This window comes from Meles meles, chromosome 2 (genome assembly GCF_922984935.1).
Source record: "Meles meles chromosome 2, mMelMel3.1 paternal haplotype, whole genome shotgun sequence".
Lineage (NCBI taxonomy): Eukaryota > Metazoa > Chordata > Mammalia > Carnivora > Mustelidae > Meles > Meles meles.
The window spans coordinates 105038630-105053513 of record NC_060067.1 but is presented as its reverse complement, the minus strand read 5'-3'; positions in this window follow the sequence as shown (position 1 = coordinate 105053513).

Genomic DNA, 14884 nt, shown 5'->3' with positions numbered 1-14884 from the left:
TAATGTGTGGTGACAGATGTTAACTAGACTGTTGTGGTCATTTGTGATATATATAAATATCAGATCATTATGTTGTACATCTCAAACTAATATAATGCTCTATGACATTTGTATCTCAAGTTTTTGAAAAAGGCATCCAAATAGAAAAGGAAGATATAAAATTATTTTTGCTTATGGATAATATAATCTTATATAGAGAAAATCCTAAAGACTCCACCAAAATCTGCTAGCCCTGATTGAGGAATTCAATCAAGCTGGATACAAAATCAACATGTAGAAAACAGCTGCATTTCTATACACTAAAAATAAAATACCTGGAAAAAAAAAAAAAAACCTCATTAACAGCAGCAGCAAAAACATAAAATACTTAGAAATAAATTTAACCAAGGAGCTGAAGATCTATACAATGAAAACTACAAGACTATGATGAAAAAATTGAAGAAGACACAAACAATTGGAAAGATATTGTATATTTGTATATCAGAAGACTATTGTTAAAATGTCCAACAACAAGTGTTGGGGAGGATGTGGAGAAAGGGGAACGAACCCTCTTACACTGTTGGTGGGAATGCTGGTTGGTGCAGCCACTTTGGAAAACAGTGTGGAGATTCCTTAAGATATTAAAAATAGAGCTACCTTATGATCCTGCAATTGCACTACTGGGTATTTACCCCAAAGATACAGACATAGTGAAAAGAAGGACCATCTGTACCCCAATGTTCATAGCAGCAATGGCCACAGTCGCCAAACTGTGGAAAGAACCAAGATGCCCTTCAATAGACGAATGGATAAAGAAGATATGGTCCATATATGCAATGGAGTATTATGCCTCCATCAGAAAGGATGAATACCCAACTTTTGTATTAACATGGATGGGACTGGAGGATTTCACTTATGCTAAGTGAAATAAGTCAAGCAGAGAGAGTCAATTATCTTATGGTTTCACTTACTTGCGGAGCATAAGGAATAATGCGGAGGACACCGGGAGATGGAGAGGAGAACTGAGTTGGGGGAAATTGCAGGGGGAGACAAACCATGAGAGACTGTGGACTCTGAGAAACAAACTGAGGGTTTTGGAGGGGAGTGGGGTGGGGGCTTGGGTGAGCCTGGTGGTGGGTGTTAAGGAGGGCACGGACTGCATGGAGCACTGGGTGTGGTGCATACACAGTGAACTCTGGAACACTGAAAAGAAATTTAAAAATAAAAATTTTTAAAATATCCATATTACCCAAAGCCATCAATAGAGTCAATGCAATCATTATCAAAATTCCAATGGCATTTTCACAGAAATGGGGAAAACAATCCTAAAATTTGTGTGGTGCCACAAAAGTTTCTGAACAGCCAAAGCAATCCCGAGGAAAAAGCCAGCGACTTCACATTTCCTGATTTCAAGCTATACTTACAAAACTATAGTTATCAAAACAGTATGGTACTACCGTAAACACAGACACAAAGACCAATGACACAGAATCAAGAACCAGAGATAAACCCTTAAATATATTATATAGCAAACTAGTATTTGACAAGGGCACCAAGAATACTCAATGGGGAAAAGATAATCTCTTCAATAAATTATGTTGCAAAAAGCAGATAATCACAGACAGAAAAATCAGACTGGATGCTTACCTTAGACCACTCAAAAGTTAACTCAAAATAAAGACTTAAATGTAAGACCTGAAACTGTAATACTGCTAGCAGAAAACATAAAGTTCCTTGACATTAGTCTTAACAGTGACTTCCTAGATAAGACAGCAAAAGCACAATCAATAAAGCAAAAACAAACCAGTGTGATTACATCAAACTAAAAACTTCTGCAAATGAAAAGGCAATCTATGGAATGGAAGAAAATACTTGTAAGTCATGTATGTGGTAAGGGGTTAATATACAAAATATATGACAAACTAATAGAACTCAACAGCATAAAAGGGCAGAAGAATTGAATAAACAGCTTTCTGGGGCGCCTGGGTGGCTCAGTGGGTTAAGCCGCTGCCTTCGGCTCAGGTCATGATCTCGGGGTCCTGGGATCGAGTCCCGCATCGGGCTCTCTGCTCAGCGGAGAGCCTGCTTCCCTTCCTCTCTCTCTGCCTGCCTCTCTTGTGATTTCTCTCTGTCAAATAAATAAATCTTTAAAAAAAAAAAAAAAAAAGAATAAACAGCTTTCCAAAGAAGAAATACAAACAGCCAACAGGTATGTGAGAATGTGCTTGATATCACTAACCATCAGAGAAATGCAAATCAAAACCACAATGAGATACCACCTCACATTAGTCAGAATGGCTAGTATCAAAAAGACAAGAAATGATGAGTGTTGGTGAGGACGTGGAGAAAAGGGAAGCCTTGTGTACTGTTGGGAGGACTAAATTGGTGCAGCCACTGTGTAAAACAGTATGTAGAGTTTCCTCAAAAAATTAAAAATAGAACCACCTTACAATCTAGCAACTCCACTTCTGGGTATATATCCAAAGGAGCTGAAATCAGGATCTCTTAGAGATGTTTGCATTCCCATGTTCATTACAAAAGTACTCACAGGGGCGCCTGGGTGGCTCAGTGGGTTAAGCCGCTGCCTTCGGCTCAGGTATTGATCTCGGGGTCCTGGGATCAAGTCCCGCATGGGGCTTTCTGCTCAGCAGGGAGCCTGTTTCCCTCTCTCTCTCTCTCTGCCTGCCTCTCTATCTACTTGTGATCTGTCTCTATCAAATAAATGTTTAAAAAAAAAAAAAGTACTCACAATAACCAAGCTATGGAAAATACCTAAGTGTCCATCAACAGATGAACTGATAAAGAAGAGGATATATATCTTTATAATCTTTAACCCACTGAGCCACCCAGGCACCCCAATATATCTTTATAATCTTTATCATATATATATATATGTGTGTGTGTGTGTGTGTGTGTGTGTAATGACTAATATTCTGCCATGAGAAGAAAGGAAATCCTGCCATTCCACTAACTTGGATGAACCTTGAAGGCATCATGCCAAGAGAAGTAAGTCAGACAGAGGAAGATCCTAAGACACGGTATGATAACACTTCCCTGTGGACGCTATAAAAGTCAGACTCAGAAACAAAGAGGAGAGTGGTGGCTACCAGGGGCTTAGGGAGTCATGGAAACTGGTTGAAGGATACACACTTTACAAGTTTAACAAGTCTGGGGATCTCATGTACAGCATGGTGATTTTAGCTAACAATACTCTATCATATACTTGAATGCTGCCAGGAGAGTAGATCTTAAGTGTTTCACCACAAAAAGAAATGTTAACAGAATGCCAGGATGGGGGTGTTAGCTAATGCTATGGTGGTCATCATTTTTCCATATACAAATATCAAATCAACACACTGTTGTAAGTTTTGTTTTGTCTCATTAAAGCTGGAAAATAAAGGCAAAGATGGAAATAAGAAGACTAGATCGGAGGCCACGGTACTGAGGCAAGTAAGAGACGAGAGTGGTAGACATAATGACTGGCTGTCCCGAGGATGTGGAAGATTGAAACGGCCATCTACTCAGGGAGAAGCATGAAATTCAAATGAAGAGACTGTAGAAAGAGGAGGCTTGGGGGGACTGAGGTGGGAAGAGTTAGGAGTTCAGTTTCTGAGATGCTGAATTTGAAATGCCTACTCGACATCCAAGTGGAGGACTGACCAGTTAATTGGAAACAAAATCTGATTTCGGGGAAGAAACGTGGCTGGAGATACACACGTGGGCATCCTCAGTGTCAGATGGTATTAACACCATTAGACTAGAAGAAATTACCTAAGGAGGAGTATACATAGAGAATAGATGCCCAAGAACTGAGCCTGAACTCTGGGCCATTCCAATTTGCAGGGACTGAGAGGCGAAAAAGAAACCACAAAGACGACCCGCCGAGGAAGAGCAAGCAATGAAGCAGGTGGGGGTGGGGAGGAGAGGTTTTCTAGAAACCAAGTGAAGAAAAGGCTTTGAGAAGAGAGTCATGATCAACTGTGTTAAAGGAGGCCTGAATGTGGACAGCTGGTGTTAGACACATGAGGGCAACTCTGAGCTCCCCAGGAGTGGTTTTGCTGGAGAGGCAAAGGTTACGCCCTGACTGGAGAGAGTTCAAGAAGCGGAGAAGGGGAATTTCAGTCAGTGAGCACAGGTGGTTTTGTCAAAATTTCACTAGGATGAGAAAAGAGAAATAAGTTGACATCTGGAGGGCACAAGGAGGCAAGGAAAATGCTTCCTAAGGTGAGATACCATCAAAAATCTCTACACGCAGATACAGTGATCCAACCGGGATGGGGACCTGATCATGCTGGAGAAAGCATGAGGGGAAATTCTCTGGCATGGTGTACTTGAGCACGCAAGAGGCTTCTTTAAGTTAAGAAACAGATGAAGAAATTGAGGCCTAGGGAGGTAAAGCAACTTGGCTGAGATCACAGAGCAGTAAGGGGTGGCCCAGGCCTCCCTCCATTTCCTGTAAGGCTCGTCCCACCGATCACAGCGGCAGGTCCCATAACTAAAGGCAGAAAAAAGTAGTAGGTAAAACCCCCTGACTTGAGAAATTCCACTGCTGCTTTAGATAAATGCCATTTTATTATAATCACATCCCATTTCTAACTGAAGTGGGGATTTTTCTCAAACAGAGGTGCTGGTAGTTCTTTCATATATAAAGTTCATTCATAATTGTTACAAAGTTTTATGTAGTTGACAGTTCATGCCCCAAATGCTAAAAAGATAATTTGTGAATCACAAGTAGGCAAATGCCTACCAATCTTACCTCAAAGAAGTACCTGCTCTTTTTAGCAGGCCCGTTATGTCCAACACAGTCACAACACCATCTAGTTCGTTATCAAAGAACCTGGGTAAGGGTAGCTTTGCAGCGCTTTATTTCTGTTTCTTTTTTTTTTTTTTTCCTAGTAGGATGCCATCGTGAACTTTAGGAAGACACACATTTGAGGGAGAATATTTTATTCGGGGCTTTTTCAATAAAGACCTCCCATGAAATGAGGTTTAACCAAGCATTAAGTGTACACTGTGATGGGACTGTTTGGCTTCTTGGCCAATTCAATTGCAGTACTTAGTTTATCTGGTAGTTATTATTAGATATTATTATTGATCAAATCAGCTTTATTTACACATCTGATAAATGAGGATAACACATTGGTAGAGATTAAATAAAATTATTTACCTACACAGTGTGCAGCCAATGACCAGAACAGAGTGAGCACTCGAGTGTGGCCTGTCCCCACTTTCCTCCTCCTTCAATTCTGGGTCAGGCAATAGAGCTGAGTGGAGGAACACCAGCCCTATCAACTTTCATCAGCTAAGCAAGGATGTGCTGAGTGATCTCCAGTGACAGAAAGCAGCACGAGGGTCTGCCTTCACAGACTTCACCCACACGTTCGGGGAGACAGGCTTGGAGAGAAGCCCCACCTTTGACCCAATTCTTACAGGAGCTTCTCACTGTTCTCAGACTCAAGCTCAACCTTCTGGCCAGGGCTTCCAGGAGGTTCTGGCCACATCTCTTGCCACTCCCCCATCTCCAGTCCCACTTCAGGGTCTCATCAGACTGAACTCTTTATTTTTTAAAAGATATTTATTTGAACAAAGAGGCAACCCACGGAATGGGAGAAGATATTTGCAAATGACAGTACAGACAAAAGGTTGATATCCAGGATCTATAAAGAACTTCTCAAACTCAACACACACAAAACAGATAATCATATCAAAAAATGGGCAGAAGATATGAACAGACACTTCTCCAATGAAGACATACAAATGGCTATCAGACACATGAAAAAATGCTCATCATCACTAGCCATCAGGGAGATTCAAATTAAAACTACATTGAGATACCACCTGACACCAGTTAGAATGGCCAAAATTAGCAAGACAGGAAACAACGTGTGTTGGAGAGGATGTGGAGAAAGGGGAACCCTCTTACACTGTTGGTGGGAATGCAAGTTGGTGCAGCCACTTTGGAGAACAGTGTGGAGATTCCTCAAGAAATTAAGAATAGAGCTTCCCTATGACCCTGCAATTGCACTGCTGGGTATTTACCCCAAAGATACAGATGTAGTGAAAAGAACAGCCATCTTTACCCCAATGTTTATTGCAGCAATGGCCACGGTCGCCAAACTGTGGAAAGAACCAAGATGCCCTTCAACAGACGAATGGATAAGGAAGATGTGGTACATATACACGATGGAGTATTATGCCTCCATCAGAAAGGATGAATACCCAACTTTTGTAGCAACATGGACGGGACTGGAAGAGATTATGCTGAGCGAAATAAGTCAAGCAGAGAGAGTCAAGTATCATATGGTCTCACTTATTTGTGGAGCATAACAAATAACATGGAGGACATGGGGAGATGGAGAGGAGAGGGAGTTGAGGGAAACTGGAAGGGGAGATGAACCATGAGAGACTATGGACTCTGAAAAACAACCAGAGGGTTTTGAAGGGGCGGGGGGAGGGGGGGAGTGGGAGGTTGAGGAACCAGGTGGTGGGTAATAGGGAGGGCACGTACTGCATGGAGCACTGGGTGTGGTGCAAAAACAATGAACACTGTTACGCTGAAAATAAATTTAAAAAAATGAAAAAAAAAAGATATTTATTTGAGAGAGAGAAAGCACAAGCGGGGTGGGAGGTGTGGGCAGAGGGAGAGGGAGAAGCAGATTCCCTGCTGAGCCAAGACACCTAGTGTGGGGCTTGATCCCAGGACCCTGAAATCATCACCTGAGCTGAGGGCAGATGCATAACTGACTGAGCCACCCAGGCTCTTCAGACTGAACTGATTTTAGTTCCCCCACTGCAGCCCCCTTCACGGGAGGGAACATACTCCAACTCCTCCCCCAGGGCCCTGTCTCCCCTCTCACACCACTACAACAGCTTGCTCAGCTCCTCAAGAACAGGGACTGGGGTCTCCTTGGACCCTGTTTTACTCCTTCCCACGCGATCTATGCCTGGCAAATAAAAGGAATTCAAATGATATTGAACGGTCCCCTGAAATAAATTAGGAAAGTATATTAATACAAGGCTGCATAGGCTCCACGCACAAGGAAGGCTGCTGTGGGATGATATGGAGTCTAAAGGAGGGAGCCACCACCAGAGACTAAAGCAGCCTGGGAAGGTGACACAAGTGGCCTGGAAACACGCAAGCACTTTTGTGAGTAGCAAGGAGGGGGAGAAACAAGAGAAAGTCCTTGGACTTGAGGGGGAAAAAAAGAAAAGACAAAATATGAACTGAAACAATAGCCAGACTCTACAAGATAATCCAGAGATGTGGTCTACTCAGTTCATACAAATATATTTGGGGGGTATAAACCGTTCAGGGCAGTTTGGAAGACAAAACAAAATATACAAAAGAACTGTCCCCCATACGAGGTTGATGATGGGGAATGTGGATGGATCACAGTGCAAAGAAGGCCAGGAAAGGGTGAAAGAAGAGGGTGCCAAGTACAAGAGCGAAAAGGCTTCAGAGTTATTCGGAGGAAGGAGAAGGCACCGAGAGGAAGCATTCCCGGGGAAGGCAGGGCAGAACAGGGCAGATCTGAGCTGGGCTTCGAAGAACAGTGGTGAATGGGCAGAGAAATACTGCCAGATTGGACTTCTATTTTAGGAAGCTACTCCACAGACTATATTATGTGGTCATCCTTCTCTTCTGGACAGTATTCTTTTATAGTCACCAAAAGGAAAAGGACTTGGAGCCACTAGGGTAAAGCAAACAACATTTTAGCTTGAATAAACCTGAGTTTGATTCCCAGCCCTGTGCTTTTAGGCACAATTTCCTCATCTCTATTAAATGGCAATAGCATCTCTCTCTCTCTCTCTCTCATTCTCTCTCTCGCAAAGGTGGCCATGAGGATCCCATGGGCTATGCCTGGGATTGTGTCCAGTATGGTGCCTAGCATAAAAAGCAAGCTGGCTCTTCCAGACAATTCAGAGAGGCCTCAGGAGTATGCATTTGTACTTACCACCTTAAAACATCACTCTCTGAGACCAGATAAAGTAGAACAGAAAAGGGAGAGCCCAGAGAAAGATGCCTTTTAAAGACTTGGATCAGCAGACGAAATAAGTAAAGGCCACCATCACAGAACCCCAGAGAGTAGAGGACTTCAAAAGCAGCACAGAGATGACATGCTGAGCTACCAAAGGGAGCTGATGGCACTAGGAAGACTCCCCACAAAGGGGGGAGCTTGAAATATAAGAATTAAGGAAAGGGACTAAAAGAGAGCCATGTACATTCTTCATAGACTGGGGAAGTGAAAACTCTAAACCAAGAGTTAAACGCTAGCTAAGTCTACAAAATCAGCAAATAGAGATCTTAAAAAAAAAAAAAAAATCCAACATTAAAGGAGAATGGACAGTTAGGGTGTGTTGCTGCCTCACGAAATGACAGGTCATGGTGAGACAGGATGTAACGTATGAGTACAGCCTTTCCTGGTGCCAAGTGGATGAGTCTGTCCTTGCACGTGGATAATTTCTACAAACAAATGCAAAAGCAACAGTCAAAGTGAGCCTGGAGTATTTAAGGCTGTGAAAATAAAGACACTCAAATGTTGGCCCAAGGAAGATCTAACGAGAAAAAACTTGCATCATTCTGAATGGTGTGTTAAGACCAGCTAGGAAGTAAACACAGTAAATCCCAGGCTGGGAGAGTTAGCCTCTGGGGACAAGTTCCACAGATACAGTTCACTTGAGAGAAATCCAGTTCTCAACCGGGGCTGATTTAAGCCAAGGTCACCACCTCTTACACAGAAATTGAGAACAGCTGGTATGGAGTTGACCTCTAGCTGGGTCTGTGACCCATGACTATTGCGGCCCAAAGAAACAAGACATGGCTAGAGATGGTCCTTGCTGACTTTATCCCAAGGCACCTGAGCCAGCCTTGGTGACCAGAAGGCAAAGGACCCAAGGGTCAACATATATACCATTCAGGACAACAAAGAGGCCTGGGAAACTATCCTATCACACTGAGCAGATGACTAAAAGACAGCCATCTCCGAATTAGGACCAGCCCACTCTTCCACCTAGTTTTACCTAAATGTATATTCATTTAAAGTGATGTCTTAAAGGAGTCTAAAAGGGGAGGCAAATCAGAGTAGTAGTTAATAAAAGCATGGGCATGGTTGATGCTGGGTCAGGGTTTAGATGAGGGCTTCATCAATTACAAGCCTGTTTTTTACTGGCAAGCTAGTAAACTTCTTCATGCCTAAGTTTCTTTACCAAGAGAGAATGATGCCTACACATCAGGAAACCTGTCAAGAGAGGTAATTAAGTAAGATCATTCATGAATTCCCGTTCTCAGCACAGTGTCTGTTACTAGGTTCTCAATAAATGGTGGCTACTAAAGGCTACTGTTCCATAAATCCGAGTTTTACCTGACATTGATTTCAAACTAAATGTTTGAATTAAATGTTTCTAAAGTTTCAAAAAGTAACACAGTTCAACTACAATTTCATTCAACAACATGGATAAATCTCATGAAATGATGAAAAAAATAGGCCAAACATAAAGAGTACAGATTACATTACTTAATTTATGGGAAGTTCAAAAATGGGCAAAACAAATCCTTTGGGGTTAGGAAAATCAGAGTAGTTGTTACTGTTTAGAGAGAAGATAGGGGTTGGTGGCAACCAGCAAGCAGAGGGCATACAGTTTCTGCAACTGGGAGCTGGTTACCCAAATGTGTTCATGTGAGAACTCACTAACCTATATATTTAACATAGGCACCCTTTTCTGTATGTATGTTATACTTCCTGATAAAGCTCACTAAACAAAGTTTTGAAAAGATAAAGTCCTCATTTTTCCTCTCATTTTCTATAGAAAACTGGCTCCTCCCATTCATTCATTCATTCCACATATATTTATTAAACACTTGCTAAATGCCAAGCACCATTCTAGATGGATAGGATACATCATTAAATAAGACAGAGATCTTGCTTTCAACTACAAAGGAATCTTCAATATTCAGAGAGGATGGGGAGACAGATTAGTAGAGTAGGAAGGAAAATTCTGGCTAAAATTCCTATTAATGTTTAGTTTCTTCATAAAGCAAGTAAGCATGATAAATTTCTTGCCTACTTTTCAGGGAATATTTACATATTTCATAACCTATCAGGAAAAAGAAAAACTTCTCCCCTGGGATCTCATAAAGAACACACACTAATTGTGTGAATAATGCCCTCAACTGCATCCTCATAGCAGAGGTTAGAAAGGCTTTCTTTACACTCCACACATGACTGTCCATATCCTCTTTATTCTGCTTTCTCATAAGAGCTTCTACTTACCCTCATGGTTTCAAAATCCAGAAATCTGGAATGGTGCCTAAGAGTAACTTTAGTGGGTTCCTCTTTCTCCACATCCTTGCCAACATCAGTTGTTTCCGGAGTTGTTAATTTTAGCCATTCTGACCAGTGTGAGGTGGTATCTCATTGTGGTTTTGATATGTATTTTCCTGATGCTGAGTGACATTGAGCACTTCTTTCCATGTGTCTGTTGGCCATCTGGATGTCTTCTTTGGAGAAGTGTCTTTTCATGTCTTCTGCCCATTTCTTGACTGGATTTTTTGGGGGTTTTTGGGTGTTGAGTTTGGTAAGTTCTTTATAGATTTTTAGATACCTAGCCCTTTAACTAACAAGACATTTGTAAATATCTTCTCCCATTCTGTAGGGCACCTTTTAGTTTTGTTGACTATTTCTTTTGCTGTGCAAAAGATTTGATCTTGATGAAGTCCTTTGATGGTTCCTTTTTCCCTTTGTTTCCCTTGCCTTTGGAGATGTGTCTAGCAAGAAGTTGCTGTGACTAAGCTCAAAGAGGTTGCTGTCTGAGTTCTCCTCTAGGATTTTGATGGATTCCTGTCTCACATTTAGGTCTTTCATCCATTTTGAGTTTGTTTTCGTGTATCGTGTATGGTCTAGTTTGGTTCTTCTGCCTGTGGCTGTCCAATTTTCCTAATACTGTTTGTTGAAGAGATTGTCTTTTTCCCTTTGGATGTTCTTTCCTGCTTTGTCAAATATTAGCTGACCATAGATTTGGCGGTCCATTTCTGGGTTCTCTATTCTGTTCCATTAATCTATGTCTATCTTTGTACCAGAACCATACTGTCTTGATCATTGCAGCTATGTGATACAGCTTAACTCTGGAATTGTGATACTTCCAGCTTTGTTTTTCTTTTTCAACATTACTTTGGCTATTTGGGGTCTTTTCTGGTTCCATACATATTTTAGGATTGTTTGTTCCAGCTCTATGAAAAATGCTGATGGTATTTTGAAAGGGATTGCTTTAAATTTGTAGGTTGCTTTGGGTATCATAGACATTTTAACAGTATTTGTTCTTCCAATCCATATGCCTAGAATGGAGGTTCCTCACAAAAATTAAAATAGAGCTAACCTACAAGCTAGGAATTGCACTACTAGGTATTATCCAAAGGATACAAACTGTGATTTGAAGGGGCACATTCATCCCAATGTTTATAGCAACAATGTCCACAACAGACAAAATATGGGAAGAGCCCAGGTGCCCACTGACAGATGGATAAAGATGTGGTGTGTATGTGTGTGTATATAAAATGGAGTTATATTACATATTACATTGTACATAATGGAATTATAAATTTTATGGATATATAATTCTGTATATATAATGGAATAAAATACATAATGGAATATTACTCAGTCATAAAAAAGAATGAAATCTTGCCATTTGCAATGATGTGGATGGAACTAGAGAGTATTATGCTAAGCAAAATAAGTCAGTCAGAGAAAGACAAATACCATATAATTTCACCCATATGTGGAATTTAAGAAACAAAACAGAGGAACATAGAGGAAAGGAAGGAAAAATAAAATGAGTTAAAAACAGAGAGGGAGGCAAACCATAAAACTCTTAACTATAGGAAACAAGCTGAGGGTTGCTGGTGGGAGGATGGGGTAACTGAGTGATGGGAATTAAGGAGGACACTTGCTGTAATGAGCACTGGATGTTATATGTAGTTGATGAATCACTAAATTCTATCCCTGAAACTAACTTTAAAAAATTAAAAATTAAAAAGATGAGTAACTTTAGTGGAGAGGTCACTCAAGAAATATCAATTTCCATCAATACTCCCCCAAAGATGAGAGATATCAACATAGTGGTGGACCAGGAGTCTCTAAGTCCCATGAAAACATTAAATACACACACACACACACACACACACACACACACACACACACACACACATTGGTCAAAATAACCTTAGCCCTGGACAAAGTCAAAGTCAAAAGTCTACCAGCAACCAAGGGAACATCCAACCAAGAAAAAGCTACTTTCAAAATGTTAGGAATTCTGTGCTGTTTCTATTTGTCCTTAATCACCACCTCTTGGGTGAGGCACATTCTTGGTCTAGAAAAGGCAGCATGTTAGCTTTCAATTCTCTCCCATGAACCAGAGAGTCAGAGGGTCATGCAATGTTCTGATCTGTCTCAGGTCTGCCTGAACATCTATCTGGTCTCCATCTCACTTAACTTGGAGCTCAAGTGGGGAAAAAGAGTGGGAGCACCTCAAGAAAGCTGCCTGACAAGTAAGACAAGTGCATGCATGGGGCAAGAGATTACTACTCTAGCACAAAGCCAGTCTACACAGACTGGGAGAGATTGCTCCTTTCCCAAATTCCCAATTTTCAACAACAACAACAACATGATAAGGTAGACAAAGAAAGAGGAAAACATGCCCATTTTAAAAGAAAATAAACTGGCATAAAGTGTCCCTTAAAAAATACAGACATCACATTTACTACACAAAGAATTTAAAATAACTATCTTACTCTACAACAAAACCATATACAACCCAATTTAAAAATGGGTAAAGGACCTGAACAGATATTTCTACAAAGAAAATATACAAATGACCCAGAAGTATATGAAAACATGCTCAACACCACTAGCCATTACAGAAATGCAAATCAAACCACAACCAGATACCACTTCACACCCAATGGGATAGCAGTGACAAGGTTAGTTAGGATGTGAAGAAACTGGAACTCTTGAGCATTGCTGGTGGGACTGTAAAATGGTGTAATCACTACGGAAAACAGTACAGTGGTTCCTCAAAAGAAAAAAAAAATCAAACATTGAGGTACCATAAGATCTAGGAGCTCCAATTCCGGGTACACACCCAAAGTAACTAAAAGCAGGGACTCAGGTATATACACATCCATGTTCCTAAAAGCATTATTTGCAATAGGTGGAAGGAGTCCAAATGCCCATAGATGGAGGACTAGTATTTAAAAATTGAATATTTGTGCCCCCCAACTAAATTCATATGTTGAAATCCTAACCCAGAAGCCATTATATTAGGTGAGACCCTTGGGAAGTAATTAGGTCATGAAGATAGAACCCTCATGAATGAGACTAGTTATAGGAAGAGACACTAGAGTTTGCTCCTGCTCTCTACTCACCACCATGTGGGGATACAAGGAGAAAACAGCCATCTGCATACTAGGAAGCAGACCCTCCAAAGACCTAGGATCTGCTGGTACCTTTATCTCTGACTCCCCAGATTCAAAAAGCATGAGAAAGTTTGTTGTTTTAACCCCAGTCTATGGTAACCTGTCCCAGCAGCCCAAAGTTACTAAGACAAACAGATAAGGAAAATGTGGGAGAGATAGATAGATAGATAGATCAATCAATCATAATATTATTCAGCCACAAAAAGAAATGAAATTCTAATGCATGCTCTAATGTAAATAAACCTCAAGGGCATTGTGCTAAGCGAAGTAAGCCAGACACAAAAGGACAAATACTGCATGATTTCACTGGTTTGAGGTGCCCAGCATAGTCCACTTCATAGAAACAGAAAACGGAGTAGTTGTTGCCAGAGCTGGGAGTAAGAGAGAATGAAGAACTAGTGTTTAATGGGTACAGAACTTCAGTTCGTAAAGTTGAAAAATTCCTGGAGCTGCAAGGTAGATAATGATGTGAATGTACTTAACATCACTAGATCATACACCTAAAAATGTTTAAAATAGTGAATTTCATTTTCTGCATATTTTATCACCAAAAAAAAAAAAGAATTAAAAAATAAAACCTAAGTTGAAAACGGTAGCTCTACAAGCACAGACTTTAAGTCAGTCCCTTTGTGGCCTCTTCTAAACACATCACCTCCCAAAGCTCTTCCAATGTTTTTCATTTAGTTTTACCTCCAACAAATATTTATTCATGGCCCATGAGCCAAGCACTGTTCTAGAGGCGGGCAATACCATACTTGAAACAAATCTCTGTGTTCCCAGGGACACTTACATCATAGTACTTGGGAATTCTAGAGTTTGCAGTACCTGAAACCATCCTCCTCTCTGCCACTGATCAGCCAGTTCTGCATGAGCAAGAGTAGCATTTTCATGATAAAGGGTCCTGGGCAGAGCCCTCAGTGCCGATTCCACTGAGCATCTCCAACACATCAGCCGGTATGAAGAACCACAAAGAGGGCTGGAAATAAGGATACATCCGACTCAGTCCCAAGTCCCTACATGCTTCCTTTTACGGTAAGTGCAAGCAGAGAGCATCCTATGCATGGGGCATCAGGTACTTATGGATCGGGAAGATTCTTACAGCCAGTCGAGGTACTTTCTGGCTGAGGCACAGAACCTTCCAAAAACTATGCTTTCATCTCCCAGGTAGGCTATGATATTACTTATACATTTGTAGCTTAAGAAGTTCCCAAACTGGAGGCTTAATAAGGATAATAATAATTACTAACCCTTAGAGAATTTTACTAGGCGCCAAACTTTGATCTAAGTACTTTACATGGATTAACTCTCTCAACCCTTGCTAACCACCCTTTAAGGGAGGTAATGCTATTATCTGCACTTTAGAGTTGACAAAACTGAGATACAGAATTAAAGTAATTTTCTCAAGGTCACAGAGCTACTTATTAAGTGTCTGTG